Genomic DNA, 13130 nt, shown 5'->3' with positions numbered 1-13130 from the left:
ATCATATCTGAACCAGTGAGGTAATCAGTCCTTCCTCATTGGGAACGATAGAAGATATTCACGTATTAAAAACGGTAAACCTCGGACTAACCATTGTCGAGGAGTCTGGGATCACTTGTTGGTAAACCTTGGATTATGTCAAGGAGCCTTCAAGGGGATTGAGCTTGTTACTCTGCCCTTGCATGTGTATCGGATCGTAGACTATTCCCCCAGGTATATTTGTTTCCGTTGGTAACCATAGTGACCATATTCTATAGGATTCTTCCTAAGGTGACAGTGGCGGGAAGATCCCACTGTACCTGGAGCAGACGTCGGCTAGACTCACTTGGATTTTCTGGGGGGTTCTCTTCACTCAAGACGGTTTAGTGGAGGAACTTATGCCAGTCTATTCATTAAGCAGGTTGTCGGGGTAACTATTCCAACCGCCATTTCTGTATTGAATTCTGCGACGTTGGATTTCATCACCAACTAGTGTTTTCAGTACGGAAAGTTACTGTTTGTGTGTGGTTTGACTCCTAGATTTGATAGCACGTGTTAATTTGTTTGTTTTTACTTTTAGAGACCATAGGTGTGAATTGTGAATTTTAATTGTTATGTGTGAATTGTGAATTGTTAATTTTAGTTTTAAATTCTTAATAAAATTCACTGAAGTTGAATATAATGGCAAGTGTTCTGGAATTTACCGACCAAGGAACCCCTCTTAACGAGAATCCTAGTACCTTTCCTTATTTTGGAAATGTTGGTCCTTCTTATATGGCTACTTTGTCATTACCTAGATTTACAATAGGTTTACCGATATGGTTATTTTCAACTTCGTTGGCCCCAAATGCTCCAATTGTTCCACCTCAACCGAATGCTTCACCTCAACAGAGTTCACTATCTCAACATCACCAACCTTCTGTTGACCCTTTACCTTCTTCACCTAACTTTTCTTCCTCCATTTCTTCCTCTTCACTTGGTAAAAGCCTTGACGCTGGTAACCAGGTGTCTAAGAAGAAGAAGAAAGGGAAGAAGAAGAAGCAAGATAGGAAAGAAGTCAACCAACCAACCATGGTTGTTAGTGTTAGTTGTGTTGAGGAAAACTCTGACATACATCGTAAACCCAAATACCCTTGCAGGCTTTGTAAGGGTGACCAGTTCCTTATCAATTGCCCTGGTATTCCAAAGGTCTTGGAAGTATGGTCAGAAAAATCTCATCAACTTTTTATTGATCCATCAACCAGTGATAGTTAGGTTCCTGGGAAAAAGGGTAAAGTTAGGTTTCCTTGTAAATTATGCAAAGGGAGTCATCAAACTCACATTTTCCCTCACATGGATGAAGCCTCGAAATTGTTGGAAAACCTTACTGTTCCACAGCAAGAATTTCCAACTGGTTATTGTAAACTTTCTCCCAAACTACCGTCAACTGGCGGAGTGATTGATCTACTTTCAAGTAGAGTCGATCACACTCTTCCATTGGAGAGTGAAACTCATGTCACTCAGGTTGATGATCCATTAGTTGATCAAGTGGTTGATTCAATTTCACATTCGGTCGATCCCACTTTCCCTTTAGAGAGTGAACTTCATACCGCTCAGGTTCTTTTTGTTACATCAGATTCCTCTACGCTGGGGGGCATTTCACCTGTTTCTATGGAACCCCCTCCAAGTACTAAGGTCTTTTCCTTTGATTGGAATAGACTGGCAGAACCTCATCTTCCTTCCTCCATCCCTTTTCAAATCATTGTCAAGGTTGGTGGTAGGGACATGCACCGCACACAGGTAGATGAAGGTGCTTCTATTAGTATTTTATCCTTAATTGCTTGGAAAGCTTTGGGTTCCCCTCAGCTTGCGCCTATTACGCAAAATCTGAAAGCTTTTAACAGAACCATTAGTAAACCTTTAGGGATCCTTCCTAAGTTTTCTATTACCTTGGAAGGTAAAACTGTTTATATTGATCTTATGGTAGTTCGAGGTCCCTTGGATTTCAATTTACTCCTTGGACGAGACTATGTTTATACAATGAAAGCTGTCGTATCGGCACTCTTTCGTGTGATGTCTTTCCCTTACAATGGAAAGATTGTGACTGTAGACCAGCTTTCGTTCCCTAGTCTTGTTTCAACTACCAATAATATGACACCCCTAAATGTTCCTGATTCTAAAGTGGTATCTACCTTGCCACGGGTTAATTTGTGGCAACTGGTCCCATGTTTTCAGTTACCAATGTAAGTGAGCCTCTCATTGTTTGCTCATCTTCCTTTGATATAGATCCGGTAATTGACATGGAAAACTCTATGGGATTACTTGAACACGATGTTCTTATCCCTTTTGAGTCCCTTGAAATGTGTTCCTTCCAAAGAACTATTCTTCCTTCTGATGAAGACCTTTTGGAAGCCATGATCAAGGTGTGTCCATTGACATGTCTTTCTTCCAGTTGGAAGCCATGATCAGTGAGTGCGAGGATAGTTTTTTCCTGTATCAACCTCGTTAAAAAATGAAACAGGCTGCTCCGAGGATAGTTCTTTTCCTGTGTCAACCTCGTTAAAAAATGAAACAGGCTGCGTTAAGGATAGTTCCTGTTACTGAATCAACCTCGTTAAAAAATGAATTAGGTATGAGGAAAGTTCTTTTCCTGTGTCGGCCTCGTTAAAAAATGAATCAGTGAGTATGAGGATAGTTCTTTTCTTGTGTCAACCTCATTAAAAAATGAAACAACTCCCTTTTCGAGTTGAGTCTTGAAAGTAAACCTTCATTCCATCCACCTGGTTGAATGCAATGAAGCTTGGGGGGCATGTACCTCGCTTTGCATCGTTATGCTAGGGGCAGGCGAACTTCTTGAGCATAGTTACTTGTCTTGTGTCAAGCTCATTAAAAAATAAAACAAGGAGTCTTGAGCATAGTTCCTTGTCTTGTGTCAAGCTCGTTAAAAAATGAAACAAGGATAGGTTATATAGGTAGATTGTAGAGAGTAGTTATGAGCATAGTTCCTTGTCTTGTGTCAAGCTCGTTAAAAAATGAATCAAGGATTTTAGAGCATAGTTCCTTGTCTTGTGTCAAGCTCGTTAAAAAATGAATCAAGGTTTTTTAGAGTATAGTTCCTTGTTAGGTAGATTGTAGAGAGTAGTTATGAGCATAGTTCCTTGTCTTGTGTCAAGCTCGTTAAAAAATGAATCAAGGATTTTAGAGCATAGTTCCTTGTCTTGTGTCAAGCTCGTTAAAAAATGAATCAAGGTTTTTTAGAGTATAGTTCCTTGTTAGGTAGATTGTAGAGAGTAGTTATGAGCATAGTTCCTTATCTTGTGTCAAGCTCGTTTAAAAAATGAAACAAGGGTTTTGAGGATAGTTCTTTTCCTGTGTCAACCTCACTAAAAAATGAAACAACTCCCACAAGTCTTTCCAAGATTTCGAAAGTAAACCTTCATTTCATCCACTTGGTTGAATGCAATGAAGCTTGGGGGGCATGTACCTTGATTTGCGTCATTATGCTGGGGGCATGCGAACTTATAACAAGCATAGTTTTTCGTTTCAAGCTTGTGTAAACATGAAACCGGATCCAAGCATAGTTCTTTTCCTATGTCAAGCTCGTTAAAAAATGAAACAAATCCTCCTCTAATTGAGTCAAGAGTTTGACTAGATCTCATAAATGTTAAGTTGTATATTTAGGTTAGTTATTTCAGTTTTTGCATAATTTTCTTACAGTTGTAGGTCGAGTCTTTCAAATGATCTTGTAACTGAACCTTCATTCCATCCAGCTATTAATCAATGTACTTAGTTGAATGAAATGAAGCTGGGGGGCATGCGCTCTAGCAGTTATGCTTAGGGGTCATCAAGCACAGTTTTCTCTCTGTTTCAAGCTTGTGTAAAAATGAAACTACTTTGAAGCATAGTTTTTCTCTGTTTCAAGCTTTTGTAAAAATGAAACCTATCTCGAGTCAATTTCAATTATTTTCAAGACTCGCTAAACTCATGAAAATCCCGAGATTATATTGCTATCTTTCATTCTCGTAAAACAAATGAAAACGCCGAGTTCTTTCCGTCTTTTCTTGCTCGTAAGTTAAATTGAAAGTCGGACATATGAGTACATTTTTATCATTTTTTCAAACTCATTAAAACTTACGAAAAAATGAAAACCATGAGCACATTTTTATCATTTTTTCGAACTCATTAAAACTTACGAAAAAGTGAAACCTTAGAGTCACCTTTAAGCTCTTTTCGACTCCTAAAACATGAAAAGATCCCCGAGTTTTTCTTTTTAAAATCGTTAAAATGGAACTAAAAAGACGGTCCACTTACAGTTCTTTTTCTGACCGTAAAAACATGAAAAGATTGCCGGATTTTTGCCGTTTCAAATTCGATATTGGTTATAAAACGACGTGTCGTTGATCGTTTTTTTACTTTTTCGGATCAGGGGCACTAATTACGAAAAGTACTCCTTGGTTGTAAAGATCAAGCGGTTCTCTCAAGTATTATTTTATACCTTTTCGGGCTTGGGAGACACAGATTTACGAAAAAGGTCAACCCTGGAGTCTTCTTAAGGCTTTTCAGACTCTCTAAAATTGAAAAACGCCGAGTTTCTCCTATACTGGACTCGTTAAAATTTCACAGTAAAGGACCTATTCAATTACAAACAGGAACGAACCACTCCTTCTTAGGGTTCGAATTTAAACTAAGTTTGACTCATCCGAGGGATGAGCTTATAATCAAGCAAATGTTATCCTCCTCAAGCTTGTGAAAAATAAAGAGGTACTTGCTAGAAATGGTGGGGGAAAAAAGAGAAAAATGAGCTTGTTTGTCATACTTTGTAACCACTCTTGAACACGACACTTTTATTCACCTGGTTTGGGAAATCCTTTGCCTAACAGTTGATAAAACCACATTGAAAGTCTTCAGCCGGTTTCTGGGTATTAACTTTGGGTCAATTGTCACCAAACCATCTGTCGTGTCGTTATGTGTTCAAGAGGTCACTACCAATAAGCCATTCATCTGAAAAATATCTGTCATCCATCTTGACCATCCCTGAGTGTCCTTGCAACTAAATTTCTTCAACTTGATCTATGATTTCGTGTTGTGGGCTTGCCTGCGACGGATCGCTTTCTATCGACTTCATCTCATTATCTAGAAAGATGATCTAGAAATCGTCAGTACCTTGAGATCTGCATGCCTCAGTGGTAGGTTTCTCGCCTTTGACGACAGGTTGCATCATTGACCTTCGATCAAAGGATTCCGTGACATGTTCGACATCAACACATTTATTTGCATCTCATGGATTGTACTGGGTACTTTGAGAGCCATTGACATCACTGGTGGTTTCTCTCACACTTGTTAACAGTTTACATCATTGACTGCTAATCAAGTGGTTTCTACAATGTTCGACATCAACACATTCATTCGCATGGATAGAATCGTACTGTTTCGGGAAGTAGAAATGAAGACCCTGGATCTAGTTTCCACAATCCAGGCTATGAGGAATTTTGTATTCATTATATAATGGACTATTCATAAACAGATGGCTGCGTCCATACTGTGTCCACATGAGTCTATACTTGTGATGTTTTACAAGATCATTCCTGTATCATAGCATTAGTTAGTTTTCTAAGTTAGTTTTGATCTGAGTATGGGAATGCCTACCTCAGCGATGATATGATCTCATATATATATATATATATCTTGCATTTAATGTTTTTACAGGTTCCAACCGGGCTCTCCACAAGGTGATCCTCGAAATGATAAAGTACTTCACTCTTCCTAAATGATAAATGAAATCCTCATCTACTACAGACTTCGCACTTTAGGGGGCAATCTGTTACACAAAAATATCGTCACCATGATTATTTGCAGTCAGTATGGGTCTATCATCACTTGTACTGTCCTCCTAAGCAAGTCTCAGACCTCAGCTCTTCAAGTCAAGCTTTGAAAATGGGAGAAAGACATTGAAAATCAATGAAACTCTGGTTCCGCACTTTCTCTCACTATTACCTGTGGTCCCGCACCTTCTGTTTACAAAAACTGCGGACCTGCCCGCTCTGTCCCTAAAGGTGTGGGTGCGGACCCCTGTGAAAGTCAAAAAGGCGCAAGTTTATTATAAAAAACTCACTTTGGTTTAATTCTAGATGATTCTAGAAGGAATTTTGACGTGGATCGGCCGCTCTTAGGTGGTTCATGCATCCCAAAAGCGAAGGAGCTAATCCCTTGATGAGAGGAGCTATCCCTTTGAAGGAGGGCTTTATCCCTTTGAAGGAGGGCTTTATCCCTTTGAAGGAGGACCATTTCACTATAAATTCAGGCATTTGGCTGGTTGTTGGAGAGGTTAGAAGCTGAACATTTTGAGGGTAAATGCTGGTGAAATTAAGACTTCCTAGTTGAGCTTAAGAGGAGAGATCACATACCTTTTTGGTTTCATTGGGAAGTGAGTGAAACTTGTCAAAGTAGAGGAGACTTCTTGCTGGACCCTGGGAGGAGCTTGTACAACGTCAAGGCACAGGTTGTAAAGTTCTTCTTCTTTTGAATTAATACAATCAAACTCATTTTTCTCATCAAGTATCTCATGTTATTTGTTTCATGAACTCCTTGAATTTCATGTTAAATATGTTTTATGATATTGGCTTTTCAGGTGCTATTTAATTTGTTTGCTTGTTTGTGTTTGCAGATTCGCGACAAAGGAGCTCATTTGGATCGAAGGAGCGAGGGTATCCACGAACTTGCGTTGGACCTAAGGTAGGCCCTAAAAACACTTGTTTTCCTTTGTTTATAAAAGCATATTTAGAGAAAGATAGTGTCGGGTTGGTTTGCTTGTCATTAGGTCTTCTTTAGATTCTAGGAAGGTCTATCTTGTCCGCAAGATCAACTTATTCCGTGTGACAGGTGCCTTTAATCAAACGATAAAAGAATTCTTGTAGCGACTTGTGTTCATCTTGCTAGCTTTTTCCATCTATAAAATTGATGAAACAAAATCACTAGAAGCCAATATCCGAGTCAAACAATGAAATCTTATTTAACTAGTAAGTCATAATTCAACATTTTTCTCAGAGAAAAGTCAAACATATAGTAAACAATGTGAAGAACTATCACTCCAAGATTTTCTTAATCTTGGGTATGTTCAATATAATTCTCTAAAAATTTATTTTGGTTAGATTTTTTTTGAAAGGATGACATGATATCAACTATAATATGAAGTTACAGACTAAAGAATATTCTATAGGGAGATAAAATTCTCCAATATGTTTGAAGGTTTAGATATTGTAAATCATTCTTGATTAACAAGCCACTTAATCTAAATTCTTGTTGGAAGTATCTTATGAAATAGAATGTAAATTTCTTGGTTGCCCGCTAGGATGTGAGGAAACTAGGTAGATTGTGGCACAATTTCTTTGAGATTAGGTGTACCATGGCACAGTTCCAGCCACCATTAGCGCTTAAGAATACACATCACTAATGTTCCAACCAGCAGTGAATTTTCACAATTTACTTCACTTTCACTTTGAATACCTCAGAGAGGAGAGCAAAAGGAAAAGTTTTTAACAATCAAAACTGATTATTCAAAATAAAGGGTAAGGGTTGGGGGAGAGAAAACTGGAAAACCTCATCATTTTATCTCTGCATCCTACAGAGAGTGTAGGCCCTCTTGTAGACGTAGGCAGAGATTAAGTGAGTTTCATACTTTTTTAACTCCATAAACCATATATTGAAAGGATATGAAATGTTTGTTGGTTATTGTAGTGAGGATGAGGGAAGAGTGTTGGTTTATGCCTTTATGCCCAGAGGAATTTTGGAGAACCATATTTTCAAAAGTACGAGGTTTGCCTGGCCTTTTGTTATGTTTTATTTTTTATGGTGTGGTAGTGGTCTCAATGTTTATAGAGTAGATAAATCATTTCTTAAAGTTGTTTTGGCATATTTCTCAGGTACAAGTCACTCAAATAATTTTGGTGAGGCTCCGTGCAACTCTTGGGGTGTAAAGACAAAGAGAAGTGACAAAGGATGAACATTTTGTAATTGTGTATTAGGATCACACAGTGCATCAAAGAAAGGGTGTTCACAAGCCTCCAAAGAAGTACAATGTAGGTTTTGAGAATACTAGATAAGTCTTGATACAAGATCCACCGTTTCTGGAGGTGTGTGTTTGTGAAATACCTTCTGTCATGGATGTGATTTAATTTGAGGGAATTTAAAGTCTCTATAATTTGGATTCATGCACTTAATCTCCTCTCGATTTGGAGTCCCTGGAACCTTGATGATCTCCACCAACTGGTCAATGCCAATTTCTCTAGGAAACAAGGGCAGTCCAAGGAGAAATTATGTTAAGATGCAATCCAATGACAATATATCTATTGTCGTAACAAGGGCAGTGCAAGGAGAAATTATGATAAGACGCAATCTAATGACCATATATCTATTGTCGTAGTATACTATGTATCTCCCAAAATAAGTTCTAGAGCTTTGTAATAATGTGAACATATATATGATATATTGGGCTCCCCTTTCACCAAGTTCTTGACAGTGACAAAGTGATAAAGCTTAAGCTCATGAGTATAGGGTCAACCAATAAATTTTGAGGTTTTATATAACGATGACAAACACCAACAACACCATGAATGTAAGCCAAATAATGAAATTTATTTTTTAGGTGTAGAATATGATATATATCAATGGCATTCGTTGGTTCATCCTACTATAATGTATTGTAACTTGATACATTGTTTCAGGTACATACTCCAATACAAGGTTGAGGTATAATTCATCTTTGTCGGTAGTTGAAAAGAAACAATGTTTGTGTTGAACAATATTAGGATGGCCAAACATGCGCATAATTTGAAGTTCTCTATTTTTTTATATCTTATGTTGCAGCAACATTTTTATGGCAACGACCTCTCCAGTTTCTAAGCATGTGGCCTCGAAGATAATACCAAATGACCCACTTCCCACAATATTTTCTACCCTATATCTGATGGTATGTTTTGGCTGCCCATTTTGACCACCTATTGTTGTTGAAATAATGTGGCCAGTCTTTGTGCCATTGGCATTGGAAGACAATACCAGATGACCCAGTGCCCACAATATGGTTTTCCCTGTATCTGATGGTCTAGTTTGGCTGCCCATTTTGACCACCTATTTTTGTTGAAATTATGTGGCCAGTCTTTGTGCCATTGCCATTGACAACTATAGCCTCTATTTCCTTGTCATTTGGATTATTTCCTTTATTGTCTTTTATTTTCATGTCATGCATTTCCTTTGGAAGTTGGTTAATACCAAAATTTCTAGTTTTTGGAACTACTGCCATGTCTGAAGTGCCATGTCCAACCATAGAGGAATTTACAGAAACAACAACCATATGCTTCTTCGAGGTCTCACTTGTACATGCCACATTCTTATCCTTAGATAACCCAATGACCTCCACTTCTATTTCTTTCGTGAGTGAGGCTATTTCAAGAAATTCCATAAAATCCTCATCTAGATCACATGAGTCATAGATGGAATCCTATTCTAAATATGAGTCATAGTTTGGAGTCTCTTCATCAACTTTATTATCAAGTTTCTTTTCTTGGGCGGTTGTCGATGAATCTTCACCTTAATCATATAAATCATAAATAGGAGACTATCAAATTCAACAAGATAATATCTTCAAGGAAATTTTTGTAGCTTAATGATCTCTCCTTTTTCTTCACTCAATGCTCTTTTGATTTTCTTCGAATAGGCTCAACAAATTTTCTGCTTGTGGGGTTGTTGAAGAACAATCTTTTTTAAAATTTCCAACATTATTTAAAAAAAAAAGATAACTCTTTGCATTCAAAAACATATTCATAATTAATTTGGTTGTAACCCCATTGAATGCTTGATACATTATCAGATTATCATCAATTTTCAGTAGGATCATCATGAGCTTTAAAAGTTTTTTCAGGATCATATATTCATAGAAATCTTCAAAAGTGAGATTTTTCAACATGAATATGACCCTTAGACATAGAGTAAAGGTATTCAAATAAACAAAACAAAGTAGCCAACTTAAATGTACTTGAAAAATATCCATGCATATCCTTCCATTTTTACATTGCAATTTTACAGATACAGAAGGTTCATCATACAATATATTCAAAACATGAACCAATCAAAGCCAATGTAAATTTTAGAGTGTAATTCCTTCTACATTTTTCGCCTAGTTGTGGATCTTCAGGTTGGTGAGAACGTTGTTATTTACTGGATCAGCCAAATGATACAATAGGTTCTGAAATGGCCCAACTCTAGTAACAAGGCCCTAAATGAAATAAACCAAGATAGCCAACATTGCAAGCCTTCCATTCTTGACCTCTTTCAACTTCAAATCTTTCATGGACTTCTCATCCTTACCTAATCATGGATTTTACCAACCCTTTTGTTTCCACTTCAACATATCCATTGCTTCTTCCTTTGTTTACCTACAAATATGATTTTTCTTATTTGGTTACCATGCCACTAATGGATTTCCCATGTTCATGTTGTTTATCTTAAACTTGGTTGAAGCTTACTAGGGTGGGGACAAAAGGGTTGATTTTCTTTCCATCCCTTTCTATGAATTTTCCCTTAGGTAGGACAACCTACCTCATAAAAAGTGAATGTCATAAATTCACTTAAATGATATAGTGAAGGTAAGGTCTTGATTGCTTGTTTAATTCAGGATGGGTTGATTTTGGGGTATTTGGTGACCAGCTTGGCTTGGTATGGGATAATTTTTGTAATGGTTGTGGATCACTATTTACTAATATACTGTAGTGAATGTATCTTATCTGAAAAGGATGCCAATTTCGATAACTTTTATTGTTGTTTACCAATGCTTTTAACTAATTTGTAATCTGAATAGGATGCCAAATTTGATAGCTTTTGTTGTTGTTTACCCATGATTTTAACTAATTTATATATTCATGATGGAGATCCCATGCTACCTATAAGGGTTAAGGTTAGAAAATTCACACAATTTGTTTAATGTCCTCTTCTTCACCTTATTATCCATAAAAACTTAAAAGTTATAGAAGTAGGACACCAATGAAATTCTCAAAGAGTTATATGGAATGGTGATTCTTCTTCCAATTATTTGAATATTTTTGGGTAATTTCATCCTACCTAGTGACTTTGGATTTGATCCATTGGGATTCTAAAGGACCTGGAGGTTTTATCGAACTAGGTTGGCTCACTTATGGAGAAATCATCAACAGGTGATTCATAATCATGGGTGCAGTTCGAACCATTTCTCTTGAAATATTAGGTAATCTTGGCCTAATCCCACAAGAGACCGCACTTCCATGGTTCCGAACTAGAGTCATTCTTCCAGCAAGGACATATAACTACTGGCTGACTCTTTCACTCTTTTTGTGCTAGATATGGCCCTGATGGGATTTGTAGAACAGAGAATATTAAAAGATTATAAAAACCCCCAATCGATCGCAAAACACTATTTGTTCGGATTTGAGAAGTAATTGGGAGATTCAGGTAATCTCGCTTACCCCAGAGGTCCCTTATTCAATCCTCTGGGATTATTTAAGGACGAGAAGTCCATGAAATATTTGAAGCTGAAAGAGGTCAAGAATGGAAGGCTTGCAATGTTGGTTATCTTGAGTTATTTCATTCAGTGCCTCGTTACCGAAGTTGGGCCATTTCGGTACCTCTTGGATCATTTGGTTGATCTAGTAAACAACAACGTTCTCACCAACCCGAAGATCCATAAATAGGCGAAAATATTTGTTAAGTATATTTAAGTTGGCTAGTTTTTTTTTTTTTTTAATACCTTAACTGTGTGTCTAAGGGTCACATTCATGTATTTTATTCAAACTTAGCTCTTTTTATGTCACCATTTCCTCCCAGATGTGATATGGAGGATCAACCCGATGTAATTCTCTTGAGATGTTGCATCATATGCATAGGAACACCTCGGTCTGCTCACTGTAGTCTGGATTCTTTAGTGACCATGTAACTCTTTTATCTTGTGTTAATAGATGATGGTCGCATGGTACTCTTCTCGTAAAGATGAGCACAGGGAAATGGAGGGTAATGAGAAGTTTCTATTTCTAGTCAAACATCCATTCATTACTATAAGTGAAAAGGGGCCTCTGTACTGTAGAAATATGGTTCCTATAAATTGTTGAATCGGTTGACAGAGTTGACCATAATGGACTATGGGATAATTTCCTTATTACAAGAGCTTGATAAGATGAACAATATCAAAGTTTTAATAGTATGCAATTTTCCACATTCGCATCTTCTTTCGGCGTTTCTTTATACGTTTCGGTGCAATTGGTAGTTTATTTTAAGATGACGACTCTAGGCACCCAGTTCTCTCCATGGTAGCTTAGACGTTGGTGATGACTTTAAACAGTGACATCTCTACACCATTACATCAACTCCTCACAACGTTCATATTTAGCGCTTATCCAATGAATGATTGTTCCAAAATCAGGTCTCAACACAGTGAACCATGCACATGTTCTTTAATTGATCACTCCACACAAATTCAAGATCTCAGCCCTCACTTGCTCTGATATCATAATAAAAAACCATAGAGAGTGTGGATTATTCACACACAACACATAAATCACTTCTATTATTGATGACATAAAACAATTACATATATATAAGACATAAATTTCTGAATTCAATAAATTTAGATAGTAAAAAAGTAAATCTAAGATGGGACATGACATAGGAAACACTATTTTCTAGATTGAAATTAGGAACTCTTAATGACAACTCACAACCTAAAACACATGGAAGCATTACTTCTAACATCCATTAAAACATTAAATGATATGAGACTTTTATAGTGAATTGAATATTTCAAGAGAACGATAAAGTAAAAGTCTCAAGATCACTAATTGAAGCTATGAAAAATCATCGAGGGAAAAATTGATGTCCATAGGAGATGGTGCGAAGAAGCTTGTCACAGAGAACACTTGTCTAGAGAAGAAGACTGATGGTGTGCATTAAAGCCATAGAGGTAAATTCCCACAATTATCATGATGTGTAGGAAATATTATGGATCTCCTTCATATCGGTAACTGAAGGGAATTTTTTGAAGAGAAATTATGTGGAGTGCAAGGTTGGGTGACAACGACTACAAATTAATGTGGAAGTTGATGTTAGTGTGGCATTCAATGAGGACTTCAGGTGAGAGGAAATTAAGGATGGCGTGT

At 37.1% G+C, this 13130-nt stretch overlaps 2 pseudogenes; one reads left to right on the top strand and one right to left on the bottom strand.

The window, feature by feature from the left end:
- Positions 1–7884: 7884 nt before the first annotated feature.
- LOC149181956 (shaggy-related protein kinase epsilon pseudogene) lies at positions 7885–9072 on the bottom strand (annotated as a pseudogene).
- A 1997-nt stretch (positions 9073–11069) lies between these two features.
- LOC149181955 (chlorophyll a-b binding protein 8, chloroplastic pseudogene) lies at positions 11070–11672 on the top strand (annotated as a pseudogene).
- The last annotated feature ends 1458 nt before the right edge of the window (positions 11673–13130 follow it).

Source organism: Pinus tabuliformis, chromosome 3_2 (assembly GCF_031772625.1).
Source record: "Pinus tabuliformis cultivar Carrire ecotype Pingquan chromosome 3_2, CPIR1, whole genome shotgun sequence".
NCBI classification, from domain to species: Eukaryota; Viridiplantae; Streptophyta; class Pinopsida; order Pinales; family Pinaceae; genus Pinus; species Pinus tabuliformis.
This window is presented reverse-complemented; position numbering and strand designations above follow the sequence as displayed.